Source organism: Rhinolophus sinicus, linkage group LG01, assembly GCF_036562045.2.
Source record: "Rhinolophus sinicus isolate RSC01 linkage group LG01, ASM3656204v1, whole genome shotgun sequence".
NCBI lineage: Eukaryota > Metazoa > Chordata > Mammalia > Chiroptera > Rhinolophidae > Rhinolophus > Rhinolophus sinicus.
This window is the reverse complement of record NC_133751.1, coordinates 67,292,829-67,313,889: the sequence shown is the minus strand read 5'-3', so window position 1 is coordinate 67,313,889 and position 21,061 is coordinate 67,292,829. Positions and strand designations below refer to the sequence as shown.

At 33.6% G+C, this 21,061-nt stretch overlaps 1 protein-coding gene across 9 annotated transcripts in view; it reads right to left on the bottom strand.

Moving 5' to 3' along the window:
• The window catches only part of ZBTB20 (zinc finger and BTB domain containing 20), a 779,143-nt gene that overhangs the window by 737,369 nt on the left and 20,713 nt on the right, over window positions 1-21,061 (bottom strand). For 4 of the 9 annotated variants that reach the window (XM_074331583.1, XM_019734852.2, XM_074331601.1 and 1 more), the window contains exon 1: window positions 1,402-1,586. The exons of the other annotated variants lie outside the window; for them this stretch is intronic. The gene's annotated coding sequence lies outside the window, so the exon portion shown is untranslated. Of the gene's footprint in view, window positions 1-1,401; window positions 1,587-21,061 lie in introns of those variants that run through there. 9 annotated transcript variants of the gene reach the window in all.

The following is a 21,061-nucleotide window of genomic DNA, read 5'->3' as shown; positions in this document are numbered from 1 at the left end:
GGTTAAGAATATTGCTTTATGGACTTCTTTGTGTTGTCAGAGAGGCCTAATGGAATTAAAAAAAAAAAAAAAAAGAAACTGCCACTTCTATTAAATAAATAATTTACTACGAAAAAAGTGATTGTTATTATCAAAGATTTCTATAGATCAGCATCTATTTTCTATCATTGCTCATGTATACACTAAAAATATTTGTGTATCTTGCTGTCTGACTTAATTTTTATCAAATGAATAGCAGTTTACTTTCAGACAAATCTGAATAAAACTCCATTAAGGAGTCCATTTCAAATGGTCCAATTTAACTACTCCTTTGAATTTTGAAGAACACTGTTCTGGGAAAACTCTTCAACAATGTCAGCTAGTTGTGAAATGCAACTATTCCCACCATAAAAAAGGAAAAAATAAAGAGAAAAAAAGCACCACAAAACTATGTTTGAAATAACAAATACATTATTTATAGCCTCCAAAATGTTAAATACTTACAGTTGTTGCAAAAGATAGCCTGATACACTTCACAGCTTCCACTTTGTTAAAAGATGGCCAGCCCCCCACTCCTCCCTCCCCAAACACAAATAAACAGTAACATACTAAAAGGAAACTGTCCTAGGATAAAAACTGCTTGTTAAAAAAGTTTGCATTCTTACTAACCACAGTGATATATATCCCTATAAAAGTCCATCTGCAAAGTAAAAGTTACAAAACAGTACCTTATTGCTTTCGAAATACACCCCCCCAGATGTGATACAGAAGAGTGTGTGATGATAAAATGATTACTAGATTCTTACCCGCCCTCGATGACTACCCCTCACCTTATGGCCAATGCCATCAAATAAATAAGCTACAAAAAGTATTCAACCTGCTTCAAGGATTTAAACTGTAAATATGGACTTTAAACTTCAATGTGAAACAAAGAACAAGAGTCTGACTTTAGTAATACCCACACTGGCACTGCAGCTAAAACTCACTGGCACGTAACTAGCAAAACCCAGTTAGCAATAAATAAGGACAACATGATATATAGACAGACAGATGGAATTGCATAAACAGATAAGAAAAGCAAAGAGACTAACAAACATACGGAGGGGTCTGCTTTAAGAGTGAAAGATACTGATTTATTTGGTACTTTAGTGAGAAAAATAGGTTTGTTTGTAATTATTTTTAAAGTAATTAAACTGAATCACAAGGGCACACCCTTAAATAAGTAGGAAGAAAATTAGCAGAGGGTAGGCCTCCTATAGATGTTCCAAATTTTAAGCTAGCAGTAGCTCTGTCAAACTTAAATCTGGATATTAAAATTCAAGGGAGAAAGAATAAAAGCATTGGGGGCTGAAGGAGATGATAGGTAGAGGGGGGATTGAGGAAGCAGGATTTTTTTTTTTTTTTCAAAGTTGTCTGCCCTACCTTCTTCCCCAGCGCTGAGTTTCTCTTCTCATAATCGGTGTCTCCCTGGAAGTACAGTGTGAGTGGTAATGACTGCCTGCCTCCCTAATGAGTCCATTTTCCTGCTCTTGATGTTGTGTATATACACACACTGCAACCTACCTTACAAACCACAGAGACGGGAAGAGAGAGAGAGAGCAAGAGAGAGGGAGGGAGAGGGGGGACAGAGAGAGAGAGAGAGACAGAGCAAGAGAGAGAGAGAGAGAGAGAGAGAGAGAGAGAGAGAGAGAAAAGAAAAACAGAAAGAAACAGAGAGAGAAAGGCACAGACAAAGCCCTCCTACCAGACAACAGACAGCCTTCCTTCCCCTATCCAGCAAAAAGCAACTCGTGTAATGCAGCAACAGGTTCAGTATTGCCAGACTAACAGTGAAAAAGGTATATTCTCTATATCATTACTGCTTGCAAATAAACAGTTTAAGAGCAGCTGGCTCCACCTTCTTTATTTGTGCTCCACTATGAGGAATGTATTGTTTCAGTTCTGGCACACAGTACACGTAATTATCATAAATAACATTTTTTGCACATTAGCAAGAAATAGTGAAATGCATAGCTTATTTGTGCAATCTTTTAAATTTATTTTTTTAATGTGAGAAGAGTATCAACAAATCTGCTCTGACAAAAGCCCAGTAATGATTTTAAAGTCAGAGCAGTCTTAAAGGAGGCTCTCAAAGAAAGACTCCATACAATAGGAAAACTGATCTCAGACAAAACTGATAACTGCAAAGAAGAAATCATCGCTTAGTAAATAAGTCAAGACCATATGCAAAATTGCAGACAAAAACAGAATTGAGTTTAATTAAGTAACTAATAAACTCATACTTTAGAAAAAGGCAGATTGGATTGTTATTTGAAGCATCTATCTGTACAAACATCACAATGCAATGTACTCTGCGTGAACAGGTGCAATGCATATAGTACATAATGTTACAACAACAGAAATAAATCTCATAAGGAGCTTCCATCACAAGCAGGACAAGATTTCATAGAATGTGGGTCTGAAACCATAACAGAAATCCCTTGTTCTTTTATCAGAAGGGAAAAATAAGAATAATCAACGCTTCTAAACATACCTTCCTTAAAAGGAAAAAGAAATGTTTCTCTTTGCCTGATTCCTCTAACCGTTTTTTTTTTTTTTTTTTCACATGCTAGAACCAAAATAATGCAGAAATTATACTTCTCACCCCATCACGGGCTCCCCACCCCTTTTCCCCATTCCCAGGTGCCTTTTCTCCCATAAGTTTATTTGCAAAGAAATAAACTTAGAATATATTTGCAGCTATGGAATTACAAACATCAGAAGATAGAACTAGTTTCAAGCCCTTCTCCTTGTCCCCAATTTTTTTTAAAACTAGACACTGCTTGTTTATCTAGACAGTCACCTTCCTTAAAATATTTCTATACAGTTTGGCTGTATGTCATTGAGATGGGACTTAAGATACATTATGGAGGTCAAACATTCTTTTAAAAATCTACACACGCAAAAAAAATACATGAGTGGATCTGACCTAATCAAAGCCTGCATTTGGGCATCAATAATTAATTGTATATTAAGTATATTAATTGTAAAATCATCCTTTTATATGGTTGAATGTTTCACCATGCTTCAAAAATTAGAATGTGTTTCTTTGCATAAACAAAACTAGTTTACTATGTAAGCGTCAATTCATTTAAAAGTTAGTTTTCAGTTAATAAAATAACTTAATTATTTCAGTATATAACTATGGATTGACTGTATCTTTACCAGAATTACAAATTATTTTTAGAATGTCAGTTAAATCTTGGGTCACGTTCAGAACAGAGATCAATATTGTTTTAGCGATTTTAAGGGAAGATAATTTATAGCAAAGAAATTAGAAGGGCTATGTCCAGCCACACATCATACAAACTGTCCTGGGACAAAAAGTCTTGACCCTCCACTCTCATTGTAAACCATCAGTTCTATTCTATGGTGCGGCAGTTGTGTTTTACCCCTCTCCAGGGTGGGTGCTTAATAAATAGGTGACAGACACACACCAAAGGGGATGTAACTGACCCCTACTTTTGGTCACATGTCTTGAGAAAAACCTTTCTAAAATATACTTAGTGTACCTAAGACCAGCATGCATCTCACCCCTTACTGCTCAGCCTGGCAGTTCTGTTTTCCTACTATTGCCCTATTGTTTCTCTGAGGCTTTATTGAAATGCATGAAGAAACACGCCACTTAAAAAAACACAAAAGCCTCACAGCTTGACAGACTGATTCAAATTAGATATTAGTATATCATGACTTTTTGAAATAGGGTTCTAGATATTTTTGATCTGTTTGGTTTTAACCCAAGGAGAATAAGAAGACAGTCTTTGATTTCTACAAGCATGAGTCAAAAGGAATGTAAAGGACCATGAAGGTTATTCACCTTTTCTAAAGAACAACTACCAAGTTGAATGTGAAAAAAAGAAAAACAAATATTTTGGCTTAGTGAAAAATGCACAACATCTCAACACTTTCTCCATATCTGCACACTTTACTGGATTCCAAACACAGTAAGTGGCACATTCTTAGTACTTTCTGGAGTTCAAGATACACCCTCCCTGCTGGAAATGGAGATCTACGTAATTGAGTTAACCATAGCACCACATGAAACAAGAATCCTAGTTGATTACCAGATTCTGTACATTATAAAGTTATTCAATTATTTAGTATGTTAATATGCCATGGGGCAATTTCATCCTGCAGAAAGATCCTGAAGTTAGAGTTAAAAACTGGTTTTATTCTCAGCGTCACCACCAGTTGTTTGTATACCCTGGGCAAATCATGTTACCATTCTCAGCTTCCATTTCTTTATATAAAAAAATAATGAAGTTAAATTTAAAGGAAGGACTTGATCTGGACAACATGATGACGGTGATGACAGCTAGTGGTCAGGTGCTTATTACGTGCCAGGCACACTTCTAAGTACTTTCCATGTACTAAGTCATTAAATCCTAATAATGACCCTATAAAGTAGAGGTTATTTTTAGTTGCATTTTCCAGGTGAAGAAACAGAGAGGTTAAGCAACCTTCCTGATCACACAGCATAGCAGCAATGGGATTTGAACCCACCTGGCAGGTGTAGAGCTCATGTGCTTAATCCCTTTGCCATATTATCTCCCAATATCTAATAATATCTAAGGCCCCATTTACCCATAAAATTCTGTGGTTATGAGTCAAATCCAACATATCCTGGTCATTCTTCACCATACCTTGATTACTAACATAGCACAGTGCAAACTTACTTTTATAACATTATACCCAAAGCTCTCATTATATTTGGGTTAAGAGTCTAGCAACAAGATTTGAAAGTTTACGTAATCCATTCAATCACTTTTTTTTCCAAATATCCATAAATATGTGCTTCCATTTGCTTGAACTGGAAAATAACCAGTAATCAATAAAACTACCAAATTATAAAGCCTACTTGCATTATATATAGTTCCCATAGATTATTCTCCTAAATGCCCCAAGTCAAGGGGAAAAAATAATAATCTACATAGTTATTGAAGGTTCCTTAGTTCGAGTGTCAAATACCTAATTCTGATGCAAATAATTGTTTAAAAAACTAAATGAATATTAAATACAATAAAAAAAAAAAAAGTCCTTTATCCCATAGCCTGAGAAAGGCATAGAAAAAGCAAGGGTTCAATTATAAATGATTTGTAAGAGATGCTGAATAATATGATCATATAATTTTACGCAGTTGGTTTTAACTTTGAATTATTTGGAGATATATTTTGAATATTTTGATACTAATGATTCATTTTGCAAGAATTTACCTTTGCTCTAATCTTTGTGCATTAACTAAACATATATCAGGGTACTCATTATGTGCCACACACTATAGTTGGGGGTAAAAAGTGAAGATAAAACATATGATGCAGCTTCTGCTTTGGAAGACTTCACAGGCTGGTGGGGGACAGATACGTAAATATTAGTGCAAGCAAATAATCTTACCCTGCATATTATGATATCACATGAAATGCAGTGTCGGAAACTGTGCTTCTCCCTCAAAAAGCTAAAATTTAAATTCAATGAAATAAATATAAAACCTAAATTTAAAATGTGCTATGAAACCTTTTTTAATTAAAAAAAATAAAACGTAGCTTATGAAAGAGGTGTGTGTGCATGTGTCCGCCCACTCATGGAGCAGGGGGAGGTGTTGAGGTTTGATTGGAGACGGTTTATTCTTTCACAGTGTGCTTTGTAGATCCTTTGAGTATATTTTATCCATTGTCCCCTAGTAAAGTGTCTTCTACAAGTACACAGTACATTTTCTTCTTACATAATAGTAGAAATCAGTGATAGCTATTGCCCTAGATCACAGAATTTCATTAATTTTAGTTACAATGTACTTTACTTTGATCAGAGATTGGTGTCTTGGCTAATGAATACTTCCAAAAGTACTTAAAGGGTTAAGGCATTTTTTTTATTTTTTTTGAAAAGGAAAGAAAGTGAACTAATTTCAAAAGCATTTAACACTATCCCAAATATATTTTTGCCAAGTCCTTTCTCAGGTTATCATTGATGGTTTTATATTATGTAAGGCTAAACGGGGGAAATGTTGAGATAGTTTAAGACTGTTCACAAGAACATTCCCAAAAGATATTTTTATTGCCCAGATTAAAAAGGAGTAAAAATTAGAGTTGTTGCAATGATGGACAAAACAAGAGTTTTCAGCCTTAGTAAAGGGGATGGAAAAGCAAAGTCTGGGATTCGTGGATCAAAATGAATAAGCGCTACACTAACTACTGACTTTGTCATTGAGACCACTTTCATAAAGTGAATTATATGTGGCCTAATGAGATAATAATCCATAATCTTGACCACCTGTTTTAAAATTTTATCCCATCAGTCCCCCAAAAAAACTAGGAGAGATTGTAGATAAATTGTAGTTTACTAATAGTAGGCCAGTAGTATGATCCTTATATGGGAAGAGAGGCATGCCAAATTTCAATTCTAGTCAACAAATTCTTAAGTTTAAAAAAAACACAAAGCATTACATGTAAACTACATAACTGGGAGTACTTTTATTATGCCTTATGCAGTGTTGTAGTCATTTATCCTTTCTCCACTGGACTGAGGAACCAGCAAGAACAGAGCGTCTACTTACTAAGCTTTGTCAGCCTGATACCTGGTAAACACCGAGAATATTGTTGAAGCTCCAAAATGTTTTCTTGAATAAATGACTAAATGAATGAATGAATGAACAAATGAATAAAGCAATAATACATGGGATTTATAAACCTTGGTTAATTAAAAACTTTAATAAATTTGAATTCTAAGTCTATAAACCTGTAACTAGCATTTTAAAAGTGTATTAAATAACATGAAACATATTACTTTAAGATCTTGTGAAAAAAATGGTTATAATAGGGTAAGTGATACACTTTACCTTTGATGTATATTTGAAAAATGTCATAATAAAATGTTGAGTAAAAAAGATATTGCCTTATAGCTAGCAGAATTTTAATTCACATCATCTCTGAGAAAATTCAGCTTGCCTTTACATTTCATTTACTCATTATTTCTTTCACATCTACAATGTAAGTGTTCAAGTGTAGGTCTGGTGTTTCTCATAGGAATGGAACCATCTCCTTTGAGGAAATCACTTTGGTAAGCTGGTTGGAGTCAGAGAGTGGGACTTGAATAATTTTTCTTGTGGGGTTAAAATGCATTGCATAAGAAATAACAATTTGAAGGTAGGGGAGCACAGAGATGAGAAGAAATGAGAGGAGAATAACAGGAAAGAATGGTAGGCAGTGAAATAGTCTAAGAAGTTTTCATTTTGCAATGTAAATATTCTTCTTCTCTCCAAAACTTCTAGAAAGCTTGTTATATTCTACAGCCTTGTTTAGTAGTGTAATGAGGAATAAAAGGATGGGAAAACGAAGGTACTGCCATACTGTCATGGCTTTGCAAACACAGAAGCTTCTTAATGAGAAAGAAAACACTCCAGGAGTTCCAAGGAGTAACCAGTGGTACTGTGAACAGTGGCCAGTAAATGGCAGATAGTGAGTGGTAAAAAGTCAAAAGCATATTTAATATAGAATGACTCAGATAGGGATATGAGTCAATCACCCTTTCCCACAAATGTACAGAAGAAATACGGCCACGTCAAGAGGCATAGAGATTAATGTCTAAATTACAAGATTGTTATGAGTATTATTGTCGTTACTACCTCTGTAAACTGATCTTAAGTGATATATCAACAGAAATGTGGGGGAAGAAAGTACTTTCATGACATAATTGCTAAGTTTTGAATAAAATGATTAAAAACATAAAAGTGTCATTTGCAATATTGCCTTGCTTTAGAAAAATGTTAGACATATATTACATGAACTCTTGCTGCTCCCTGCTCAATCCTCTCTCCTAACAATCTAGAACAGTCCTAGGAACTGTCTTTAAAGTTTCAACACTTACATAGTAATTTATTCATATGTACAGGTTATACTAAATATGCTATGCCAAAGAAACAGAAACTGCAGAGTGTGTAATATAGAAAAAATAAAAGTCACATAGAAGATATCAAAGAGGTGTCTTAATTGCCATAGATGCTGTTTGTCCAGCAGATTGGTGAGATTACCACTGTCCTGCCTGGTGACTCAACATTGAAAAACTCACTCTTCATGTTCTTCCAATCTAGTCAATAAGAATGCATTCTTAAAGTAAGTTCATCACTACTGTTTGGGTCAGAAAGTGTGCTTACTGCTACAAACACAATCTCCTTGAATCCTCCCAACAACACTGTAAGAAAGGTAATAGTAATGTTTTCATTTATAAATAAGGAAACTGAGGTCCAAAATCACGTAGCTAATAAGTGGTAGAAGTCAGGCCTAAACTCAATCCAAATGGAATTTGTGAGATAGAGGGAGGGGCTTGACAAAATTACTCCAAAAATTTTCTAGAAAAACAACAACTGGTGAGATTAGTAAGAAATTTTGGAAGAAGACTAATAGTGGGGAACAAGTTTGAAAGCATTCTCCAGATAATTTCAATACCTATTTTACATATATTTGAGAAAAAGTATATTAAGTGTCTCAAAGTAAAATTTAAAGAGAGGGAAACAAAGAGAAGCAGCATACAAATAAATTTTAAAGTGACAAAAGAAACGTATCATGAACCAGTTTGATTAAAGGGTTGGAAACATTAATAGCAATCTGTCCAGTAATTTTGAAGCCAGTTATTAATAACAGAGTCAGCACGACAGCAGCTTGCTAACTCCTCTGAGGCAACAGACCATAGGGATGATCCAAAGTGGGTACAAACAATATCTTTTAATTTTATTTAAGAAAGCTCATTTTACCCCAATAAGTTATATGGTTACAACCACAACCTTTTAAACATTTAAGATCACATCAAGTTTTGAAAAAGAATCTACATAAAATCTCAACATTCTTCATTTATACTAATAACAAATACAGAAAAACCTCGTTAATCAGAATATATACATTCAGATTGTATACCGTATCAGATACGTTTTACAGGATTCTTGTAAAATAGAAATTTTTAAATGAATTAAATTTTATTTTAATAATTATGTTGGGTATTTCAAAATTATCAAATAAATTCTACCTCATGCTGAAAATCCATAAATTTGGACTTATCACTAAATTAAATAAGATGTCCTACTCTTTCAAACTGATGACATTTACCAGTTGTAATGTAGTAACTGGTCCTTTCACAACACAAATAATACTCCAACATCATTTAAACTGATGTAGAATATGAACATAAAACAAGTATCTCACCAGATGAGGAAATAGTTTTATTAATAATCAATGAGAATAACACTGCCCATAATTAAATCTGTATTAACTATGAAAAGGGGTATAAATACATCATCATTGTGAAATTAATTTTAGAAAGTTAATGGTCTGAGACTCCAATACACTTCTTATGATGTCATATCTAAAAATCTGTAATTGAAATAAACTGCAGACCACTCTAACATTTTAATAAAATTCATGTGGTTTTTGCCTAAAATAATTAAACTTCTCCACCAATAAATGCATTTAGTTTAATATTCTATCAATAATTAATTTGTGCTTTAGTAGTTTAATCAGATATTTAGAATGTTTACAATAAATTATATTTTATATTATAAAATAAAACATTAGATATTATAAATTCTGAAGTTTTCCAGGTGCCACATTTTCATTATTACTATTATTTTAAAAATAAGTATATAGAAATAAACAATAAATCAGAGCAGTTTTGGGGCAGTGGTGGGTGATGGGCAAAATATTTATAGCTGATAAGGCATGGGCATATACCAATAAGAAACGTTATTGTAAGTAGTCAAAACAGATAGTGACTGTGACTAAATGATATATTACCAATATGTGCTTCCTGAAAAACAACCCCAGTTTTAAATAACAAACCAGAATCCAAATGCTAAAACAACACCATTTGAAGTAAGATATGTTTTACCTATACTCTAGAGCAGTGGATTCTTCAACTTTCAAAAATTATATACCCCATCAGTAAAAATATTTTTTGAACTCTGTGTAGATCATTTGTCTGTTGGTTCTCAACTCCATTCCCTCTCCTGCCATACCCTCTTCTGTGGTGGCACCTGAAAACTACATTTCCCAGATTGCTTTGCCAGAATGGGAAGCACTGGCAAAAGATCAGAGAGAATATTTTTGCTTGGGCTTTTGACACTAGCAAGCTCAGCAATGGTACTTCAGGAGCCTCTGCAGCACAGAACTCTTGGGATCTGGCCGTCAGGACTGCTGATTGTGCAGCAATGGTACTGCAGCTGTGGAACAGCAGCAGCCATCCCAGATGACTGGAAGCTTTAGCAGCCTTGGCAAGTACAACAGCTTCAGTGGAACTGTGGACTCTTGGGCTCTTGCCGTGTCAGTAGGAGTGCAGGCACCTGGCTTCCTGCAAAGCAGTGGTAGTGGTGATTCCAACAGCTACAGCAGCAGCAGCACAGGCCTTGTAAACTCTGGGTAACAAAACTTTCCCTTGTTTTCCATAGGTACTCGTTGCTAAACAACATTGTCACTTTCTTTCCCTTCCACCAGCCTTTGCAACACTTTTGTAACAAATTCCCTGGTGGAAAGTCACTGTTTTGAATCATATCAGTTTTATTGACTGGGCACTGATTAATATAAGCCTACATATAATTATTTATAAATTATAGACATATACTACTACTGTATTATAAACACGGAATAGATGAATAGGCATTTTAAAGGATGAAATAAACAAGAATTAAACAATACTTAAAATAAATTTTAATTTTGTTGCATTTATCAACAATTTTAAAACATTTTTGCTCTCACTAAAAAACAATGTTTAGACAGAGTAATTTGATTAAATATTTGTCACTTTTTATATCTTGGCTTAGTTTTACACTTTGTGAAAGTCTTTTGAAAATCTCATACTATGTTCAGGTTATCATGATACTTAGCTGTAATGGTTGTCTGTCATGGGGGGGGGAGGGCAGCAGAGGAGGGGAAAGCCTCACAAAATAGATCCAAATAGAAGAGAATCACTAGCTGTGCTTATTAAATCACAATACGCAGTTTTCAGTCCCAACCACCAATTAAGTAAAAGCTTTTGTTGACTACTAAGTTTCCATCTTACCAGATGTCAGTCAGTCATTAAGAAGTATAAGTAACATTTATAATTTTTAACAAAATAATTTTAAAACTGATTTAAATATTTCATTTGGAAGATTTTAAAACAAGTTATAAAATTCTGTTCTAAGTATTCAAATAGTTTTGTACAGTTTTAAATTATACAGAAACTAGAGTTTTACAATTACATTGGTTTTGGCAACAAAATCAAAATATAATGAAAGTAATTACATTCCATATGAAAATGTTTTCTCCATAAAATGGGTCTTTCAAAAAGCAGTTACCTTCTCAAACTCAGTCACTATCATTACTTTAAAAAGAGATAAAAATATATGTTATAGGGCATAGTAATGTTAGGCACCTGTCATCACAGAAGAGGTCAGAAAAAAAGAACTCTGTCATTGGGTAAAAGACAACTACACGGCTGCCATATATTCGATACTGCTTCTCAACAGTATGCCACTGACTAACCAATGAACCTCAATGCTACAAACAATATTCATGGCTACTCTCCATCTTACTACAAATTATTGTAAAGATTCTACTAAAATTTCAATATTCTTCCAAATTTAATTGTTTTCTACTACACATTCAATCTTTTATTTTAAAAAAATACAACAAATTTATCATGTCCATGACATCCTACAGTACTTATGTATACTTTTGACTTCAATTGATTTGCTAAAATAGCTTGCTTACAAATGATAAATGAATGAATTTCGTATGTAGAAGCACCTCTGTAACATTATCTGGAAATCTTTTTTCCATTCCAATTAAACAAACCACTCCAACATTCCAAAACTATGTTAACATAGTTTTTTCAGAATGCATTGTTTTACCTATGAGAGCATTTTGATGCTTAGCTGGTATGTTCTCCAATAATCCTTTTAGTGATTCATAAAAACGTAGTTCTTCATATTAAATTAAACCTAACAAATACTATTGGCTGAAATATTAGAAATATTGGTACTTTTATTTAACTGTATAGTAAACCTTTCAAACTGAGCAATTTGTTCAAATACTTGTTCCTTTAAATTTTCAGGAATGTTTTCTATGCACCTTCTAATAGCATTTGCTGACAAATAAATATGATATAGTTTGTTGCTATATTATTTTTCATGTATTATTTCGGCTGTTTTTGCTATTGAGGGAAGAACAGTGTTTCTAATGGTATATGTGTTTGTCTTTTCCTAGTCAGTTAAAAAAAAAATCCCCAAAAGTATTTTAAACATTAGTTTAATGACTTTGTAAAGTCGGGACTGAGCATCATGTGACATTAAACATTGCTTGCTTCATGATCTGAATAGATTTTAATGCCTTACCAATGAGATGGCCTTCCATTATCTCATTCTCTATACCTCAAGGTACACCATACACTAACGGTGAGGCTCATCCTTAAAGAGAGTGAATATAAATCCACATTTCAAACAGATTTCTTGATCATTACTTTTGGTTCACTTATTGTCCAATATCATTAAATCATTGTTTTTACTTTGTAACGTAACTGACAAAGTATTCTTAATATGTATTAGAGATATTCTTCTTTAAATACGCTTGGATTACTGTTATCTTTATTCTATTTTTTTTGAGTTGTCTGTTTTGTAAGAGTTGGTATAGTTAAAACTAGATAATGTAATCTGTGATTCCACATAACAAGGCACAGATAAAATTCAGTACCTCCAAATTTTAAAGCAAATCAACTTTCACTCTCCCTGCAGAATACTTTGTACAACTTACAATGCATGTAAATGATATTCTGACATTGTCAGCCATATTAAATATTAAATATTAGCAAACTTTAATTTCTTAGGTTTCTTTAAATAAACAATACACATAAAAGATTTGATATCCTCAAACCCTAATACATCATCTTGCGTATTTCCTGGAGTGCACGTACACTAGTTTTGAGACCACTGTTCTACAGCATGGGCTTTGGACTCAGATCTGAATAATACTTATTGGCTATGTATCCTTAAGCAAGTTATTTATCCATGTCTCACATTGCTCACCTATAAAATGAGAATAAGAATAGCTATCTCACAGAGTTGTTTTGATAATTATGTTAGATTAATAACAGATAATATTTGTTGAGTGTTTACAAAGTGCAAGGCAGTATTCAAAGCCCATTAAATGTATTAATTTTTGAAGTATAATGTCTACAAATAATGAACACTCGATAAAAAATTAGTTTTCTTTCCCAGGAAAGAGAAATTGTACATAATCAGTAACAATTATTAGGGCAAATGGAGCTGGTTGTTTAGATGCCTATCTCTACCGTGCAACTTCAAGGCTCCTGCAGGCAACGTCATGTCATAACCATCCCTGTATCGTATCAGAGTGCGAAGTACAATGCTTTGAATGTACTAAGTGCTCAATAATTAAATGTTTTTGAATGAATGTACATAGGGTGCCACCATACCTTGCTGTTTATTGTTTGTAAAAATTCTAGCAACTCTGTTATTGACAGGAATGATCAATTGATTGCACAAGCATTGCAAAGCATGCTACTGTTTTTATACATACTCCATTATACCTTTGCAGGAGCATAACACTCCCCAGAGCTTTTGAAAATACAATAACCCTTGATTATTTGTATTAACAGATGGGAAATAAGGTATGGATAACCAAAAAATAATTTCTATTTGGATTTCGAAATGCGTTTCCGTATCTATATATGAGGACTGATATGCCTAATGTTCTATAAAAGAAAATGCACTTCCAACAAAATAAGCTGCTCTATGAAAAGCTGACTTAGAAAGAAGTTGAATGCAATTTAGTTTCTGTGATTTTTCCTCTTTACTTAACTCTTCTGTGGAAACTACACCACTTGAATTACTCAAACTACGTGGAATTTGCTGTTTTTCAGACCCTCCCCGAAGATAAATGTTTAAATGTTGGTTTTCATGGGGATATATTCTGCATAAAGTAGGCAATTCTAATCAATGAATTTGAAATCAAGATTAACTAGGTATTACCAAAAAAAAAATGTATTGAAATGTATTATGAAACATAACATTTGCTTCACTAAATTTAAGAATTTTGATTTTTTTATAAAGTATTTTATTAATTTGTAAACTGCATTGCACACCATTAATGTTCTTCATGACTTTTTTTTCAGATAAATGACCTGAGGTCACTTTTGATATACAATATTTACTCACTTAATTACATCTGAAATCTCACTAAGTTTTCTACCAAACTCACAGTGCTTTATTTATAAAGAAAAAACTAAGCAAATCATTTTGAAACATTTAGAGAAAGTAAAAGGAGGAATGATAAATGTAAGGCATTGTGTATTTTAATGAGAACCTGGAAAGATTGGCTTTTTATCTCTTTCTTAATTATTCCTGATTGGTACACTCCTTCTCTAGGTGTATGGGAAGCAGAGTGTTTTGGTAGAAAGAACGTGGGCTTCAGATATGAATCAAGCTTCCACATTCCCAAGTTGTGATCTGAAACAAGTTACTCATTTTCCCTGAATTTCAGTTTCCTCATTAGCAAAAATGGGGCAAAAGTATTAAATGAAAACAGATATAAAGTGTTTGACCCATAGCAAAAATCCATTAAATGATAATCCATCTCCTCCTTTTCTTCCTAAACCAGAGGTTCTGAATTTATGGGTGTCTTCATCAACAATTTGTATTTGTCAGTCACATAACAGCTTATAAAATTTCTTCACATCAACTACTGAATTTAATCCTTACTGCCAACCTATGAAGTAATTTAACATTATCCTAATTTTTCACAGCAATAAATTGAGCTTCAGAGAAAGTAAATAATTTGCATAAGATCTTGCAGGTGGTAACAAAATTGAACTTTCACCTAACATTCCATCAAGCCTGGCTCCCCAACTACTAAAAAAAGTCAGCCAAAACTAACAGATGTTTTATACTAAGAAAGTGATAATATAATATAATATAATATAATATAATATAATATAATATAATATAATATAATATAATACCAGGTCTTATATAATAAAATATAATATAAGACCAGGTCTTATATTAGTTTTTGCTCCAAAAGACACATTAGAGATGATTGTCTGGCTAGGTCTTATTTTCGGGGAAACACAGTAACATGAATAAGTTCTGGCAATCTAATATACAGCATGGTGATTGTAGATAGTAACACTGTATCGCATACCTGCTATTTGCTAAGAGAGTAGATCTTAAGTGATCACGCACAAAGGAAAAAAATAGTAGCTATGTGAGGTGATACATATGTTAATGAATTGTGGTAATCATTTTATAATAGGTACATATATTAAGTCATCACATTGTACCCCTTAAAAAAATCATGTAAAACCTAACTATATACAATTTTTATTTGTCAATTATACCTCAATAAAACTGGGGAAACTTTTTTTAAATAATAAAAAGTGTACATAATCTTTTCAGAACAGCAGTTGTCTCTGAGTACTGGCAACACACTTTATTTCTGTGTACTTTTTTGTATTTTTCAATACTTTCTATAGATTATATATTATTTTTATAGTTATAAAAATACCTTAATAAAATAATTACTTATTCATCAAAAACAAAACACAAAATAATATTGGCAAATAGGTTTGTCTAAAATATTGGATGGTCCATTAAAATAAAATCACCATTTCATCTAAGCAACTCTGAGAGAACAACTGATTAATCACTTAACATGAGCACAAGACTCTCAAGACCACACTTAAAGAATCATTTCTTTGAGTCCTCAGCTTCTCTTGTATCTGTTTCTTACTAATTAGGAGGAAACAGTACATAAAATTTAAAGGTGTATACGGGTTCTGGATTCTGACTGCTTTAAGTTCAAATCTAGGCTTCAGACAACTCCCTAAATATTAAGCTTTTACCCTCATCTTTAACATGGGGGAAATAAAAGGACCTACAGTACAGGGCGTTTGTGATGACAAAATGCAATAATTCAAGTATTGGTAATAATACCATTTATCAAGCATTTTACCATATGACAGGTGCTACGCTAAAATTTTTACATATACTATCTCATTTAATCATCACAAAACTCTGTAAATACTATTATTATACCTTTTACCATTGAGAAAAGTGAGGTCCAAGGTCCCACAATAAACCAGAACCAGGATTTAAATCCAGCAGACTAATTCAAGAGTATGAATGAACCCTTAGATTCTAAACTCAGTAAGCTCAATGCCAGGTACATAGCAAGCATTTAGTAAATCTCAGCTTGTATTTTTGGTTTATTTCTACTTTACCTAAGTGTCCACTTCTCATTTAACAGTTCCAACAAAGGAAATGAAGTGATTCTCAAATATTTCAATTTCATGACTCCTTGCTCTTACCCTACTCAACACCATTATGTTAAAAGAGATTACTGTGTGAGAGAGGGCAAAGGGGGGGGGGGGAAGAAAGGCAGAGAGAGAAACAGAGACAGAAACAGAGAGAACACAAGCACTAAATTGTGAATTACTTATTAAGGGTTATTAATAAGGATCTGATTTCTATATGGCACTTAATGGACAAAATTCAATAGGAGAATTTCCAGTTTCTGGTTCCACATGGAAGGAGTCTGAAAGTTGCCTAACAACAAATAAAAAGCTGAACAAATGGAAAAATCAACAGTTCTTCTTGGATCCATAAAAGGGGAAAAGACAGGGCAAACAGCTGCCCCCAAGAGTGGCGAGAGACAACCGACTGCAGGGAGTCACGGCTTCCTGGAACAGAGACTCAAGAGTGGAAACTGCCATGAGAACCAGTGTTGGGTAGGCAAATCTGAACTACAATTGACCGACTGCTAGAGGCCCAATTTGGACAACCCTGCGAGGTAAAAACTTCAGGGGATTCAGTCAGGGAGAGTTCCCCACAAGAAGCCAATAAGCCTACTTCATTCAAATTAAAATTAAAAACTGCTCTGGAAAAGAAAATATCAAGAAAATATTTGCAAATGATACAGCTGATAAATGACTGTTACACAAAATATACAAAGAACTCTTAAAACTGAACAATAAGACAACAACCTAATTAAAAAACAGGCCAAAGAACTTAACAGACACCTCACCAAAGAAGATATATAGATGGCAAATAAGTCAATGAAAGTTGCTCCACATCATATGTCATCAGAGAAATGCAAATTAAAACAAGATACCACCACACATCTATTAGAATGGCCAAAATCCAGAATGCTGACAACACTAAATGCTGACAAGCATGTGGGGCAAAAGGAACTTTCATATATTGCTGGTGAGAAAGCAAAGCAGGAGAGTCACTTTGGAAGGCAGTTTGGTGATTTCTTACAAAACTAAACATGCTCTTATCATACAATCCAGTAATCACGCTCCTTGGGATTTACCCAAAAGAGGTGAAAACTTAGATCCACACAAAAAACCTGCACAAGGATGTTTATAGCAGTTTTATTCATAATTGCCAAAACTTGAAAGCAACCAGGATGTCCTTCAGTAGGTGAAAGGATAAACAAACTGTGGTCCATCCAGGCAACGGAATATGACTCAGTACTAAAAAGAAATGAGCTATCAAGCCATGGAAAAACATGGAGAAATCTTAAATGCATAACACTAAGTGAAAGAAGTAAATCTGAAAAGACTATATACTGTATGATTCCAACTATATAACATTCTGGAAGAGGCAAGACTATGGAGACAGTAAAAAAGGCAATGGTTTCCAGGGGTGGGGAGGAGGACAGAGATGAACAGGCAATCCTCCATAGTGCAGAGGGTTTTTATGGCAGTGAAAACACTCTGTATGACATCATAATGATGGATATATAACACTGTACATTTGTCCAAACCCACAGATTACACAACACCAAGAGTGAATCCTAAGATTAAAAAAAGGGTGGGGGAGGACTTTGGGTGATTATGATATGTTAATCTAGGTTCATCATTGGGGAAAAAAACATACTACTCTGGTAAGTGATACTGATAATGGGGGGACGCTGTGTGCATGTGGGAGGCAGGGGTATACGGGAAATCTCTGTACCTTCCTCTCTATTTTATTGTAAACTTGAAACTGCTCTAAAAAACATAAAGCCTTTAAATGTAATATAGCATCCTGGATAGGAACCTAGAACAGAAAGAGATATTAGGTCAAAACAAAGGAAATCCAAATAAACCATTGACTTTGGTTAATAATAATACTGGCTCATTAACTGTGGCAAATGTACCATGCTAATACAAAATATTAATAATAAAGAAAACTGGTGTGGAATATATAAGAACTTTCTGTATTATGTTCTCAATCTTTTGTAAATCTAAAGTAGTTCTTAAAAATAACACCTATTTGAAAAAATTCTATTTAAAAAAGTCAGTTGTTTTGGGAACACAAGCATACAAGGTCAAGACTTGAAGAAGATGAGACCATCAAGACGGGCAAATGACAGTGTAACAGTGCCTTTATCTAGGAAAGGCATTTTTAAACAAATAGCTTTGAATGATTAAAAATCCCCAAATGAGAAATTGAAGAGAATTTCAGATTGGAAAGTTTTAAGGAATGAAATAATTATCCAGAGTCATGAAGCCAGTTCATGGGAAAGCCGGGACTAAAAACTCGTGACTCCCAATCCAGCGCTCTTTCTAGTATAAGATTGGCACAATAGAACATATTTGACTCCATGCAGTAAGTACACTAATAAAAAAAAAGAAAGAAAAGAAAAAAATGACAAAACGGAAAATCTTTGAATCAGACTCAAGTATTCTAGCCAGTATGGCAAGAACAGCTATAATTTCAAATGGCTTTGACCAGAAAAAAAAAGAAAGAAACTAAAAATTTGAAAAGGGATGAAACTTCAAAATTAATGGGAAGTGATGACAGGCTACCTACCCTGTTTGGTAGTTTCAGACCTGATTTTTTGCCTTTAAGGTAATAATCCAAAGTGCTTTACTAAGTAACCATACTAAATAACGTAAAATTATAACCTGTTGAGATAAAGTCAATTTTATAGTCTGCACCCTGAAATTCCCTCAATTCATATCTAGTTATAACTGAGCAACAAACGCATCTGTTAGTTGAGCTAACTTATTTTATTTTTCTGACTGCAATTAAAAAGTCATATTATGAAAATTTTCAAGCATACAAAAATAGTATATAATGAAACTTTATCTTATACCCATTATCCAATTTCAGTAATTCACAACATTTTACCTTTCATATTTAACCTATTGCCACAACCACTCTTTTTTTTCTGCATGATTGAACTAATTTAAGAGGAAGAGAACCATCTTTGGAAAAAGAAAAAAGAAAGGATGGAAGCAATATTTTCAGTTATCCACTGATACTTGAACCAGAAAGATTCCCACCCCCTCTCCGAGGCAAATAAATACAAGCATCAGGAATAACAAAGTGAAAGTCTGTTAGATAGTCTACATATGTTATTTGACAACTGAACCACTGTCTATGATGAAGGAGGGTATTTTAAAGAATTATTTCCCACCTTTTTTTAGTTTGACACAAAGTAGTGGGATAAGAAAGAATGTAAAGCTTCACTGAGATTCCAGTTTCTAAAGATTGGCTTATCTTTGAGGAACATAAGGATTAATTTCAACATCTTTAAATTTACATAATCACCAACCTACCACATTCCAATAAGTACCTATAGAAAGAACAGTCTGCACTATTTACAAAATTTCAGTAGCACCAAGTCTGTTTTCAAAGCTCAGTTTATTTTTACAGTATAAATAAAACAGCTTATTTCCCACAAAGTCTCTGTGTGTTTTAGTTTTCCTATTTTGTGATTTTGAAATTTTAATTAGATTATAAAGTAACTTTGTCAAGTTTGGTGTTTTTTTTTTTTGTAATCTTAATGAAACTGTTATTTTTAGACCTTGAAGGACTCTTCTGAGCATTTAGAATCTCACTTTTATTTCCTGTCTAAATGTTGAAGACAGAGACTATTAGAAGCTGGCTGTGCAGAAAATACAAGCATATCAAAAACACCTTCATTGAAAAGAAAATGTGAAGAATGTCATGCTGAACTGTCCCAATTTTAATCATGAAACAAAAGGCAAAAATTAGCAGGTCGAGATGGAAGATGATGGGGAGAGGGAAGTTAAAAAACAAAAACAAAAAAAACCGTTAAGACCCAACTGAAGTTTTAAAGCATGAATCTAAACATCAGAATACACGTTCTTTTTCTCAAATCCTCCAGATTGACTTTAGATTGCAAATCCAATGAACAGACTAATTCTCTCCTTTATTTTCATTAGCAAAATGTTAGCATATAGCTGCCTCTTGCTCTCTATTCCCCCTTAAATTAAGAAGAAAAAAAAGTCCTCAATCAAAAATATTCCTTCCTAAATAAAAGAAAAACAATTCCTTCCTATGTTTCATGTAAGTTAAATTGTATCTCTGTATAGCCCTATACCTCTGAGGAGAGCCTTGGTTTTCCATGTTTTCATTTATTCAAAAGGTATCACAACCCCATAATGCCTTCCTGTGCCCTGCTTCTCCCTAGTCTAATCTCTTGCTTTTCCAATGACTGTTGACCTTCCACACACATCCTATTCTTTGTTCTGACCACACATTCCTACAGTTGCTATCTATACATTCTGATTAATACATTTCTATCCTTTATCGGTTATATCCCATTTTAAGGGCCTCACTGTTCATCCCCTACTGACAATCACCTTTCCACAAGCCTGTAATCACCCAGCTAAATCACGTTCCCACTACTACTTACCCCTCTAAGATCTGCCTTCTCTACACACTAATTTCCAACATCAAACATCCACTCTTTAGGCAAAAAATGTATCCATTAAAAAGTCAGGGCCTAGTAATTTATCTCAAAACTCCAATCATTGTGAAAAACGTGCATGATTTTCCATAAATTTCTAAATCCTTTTTTTTTTTTTTTCCATAAATTTCTAATTCTTGCTGCTTTCCAAACAATCTGTCACAGGCTAGTTCTGTGTGTTGTGTCATCATACATTTCTCCCTATTGCACCCATTCCAGGTCTGTGAAAGTTCTTTCCTCTACTTTCTTAAACCTACATCCCCCTAAAACATCTTCACTCAGTAGAAATACTTGGGAGTCTC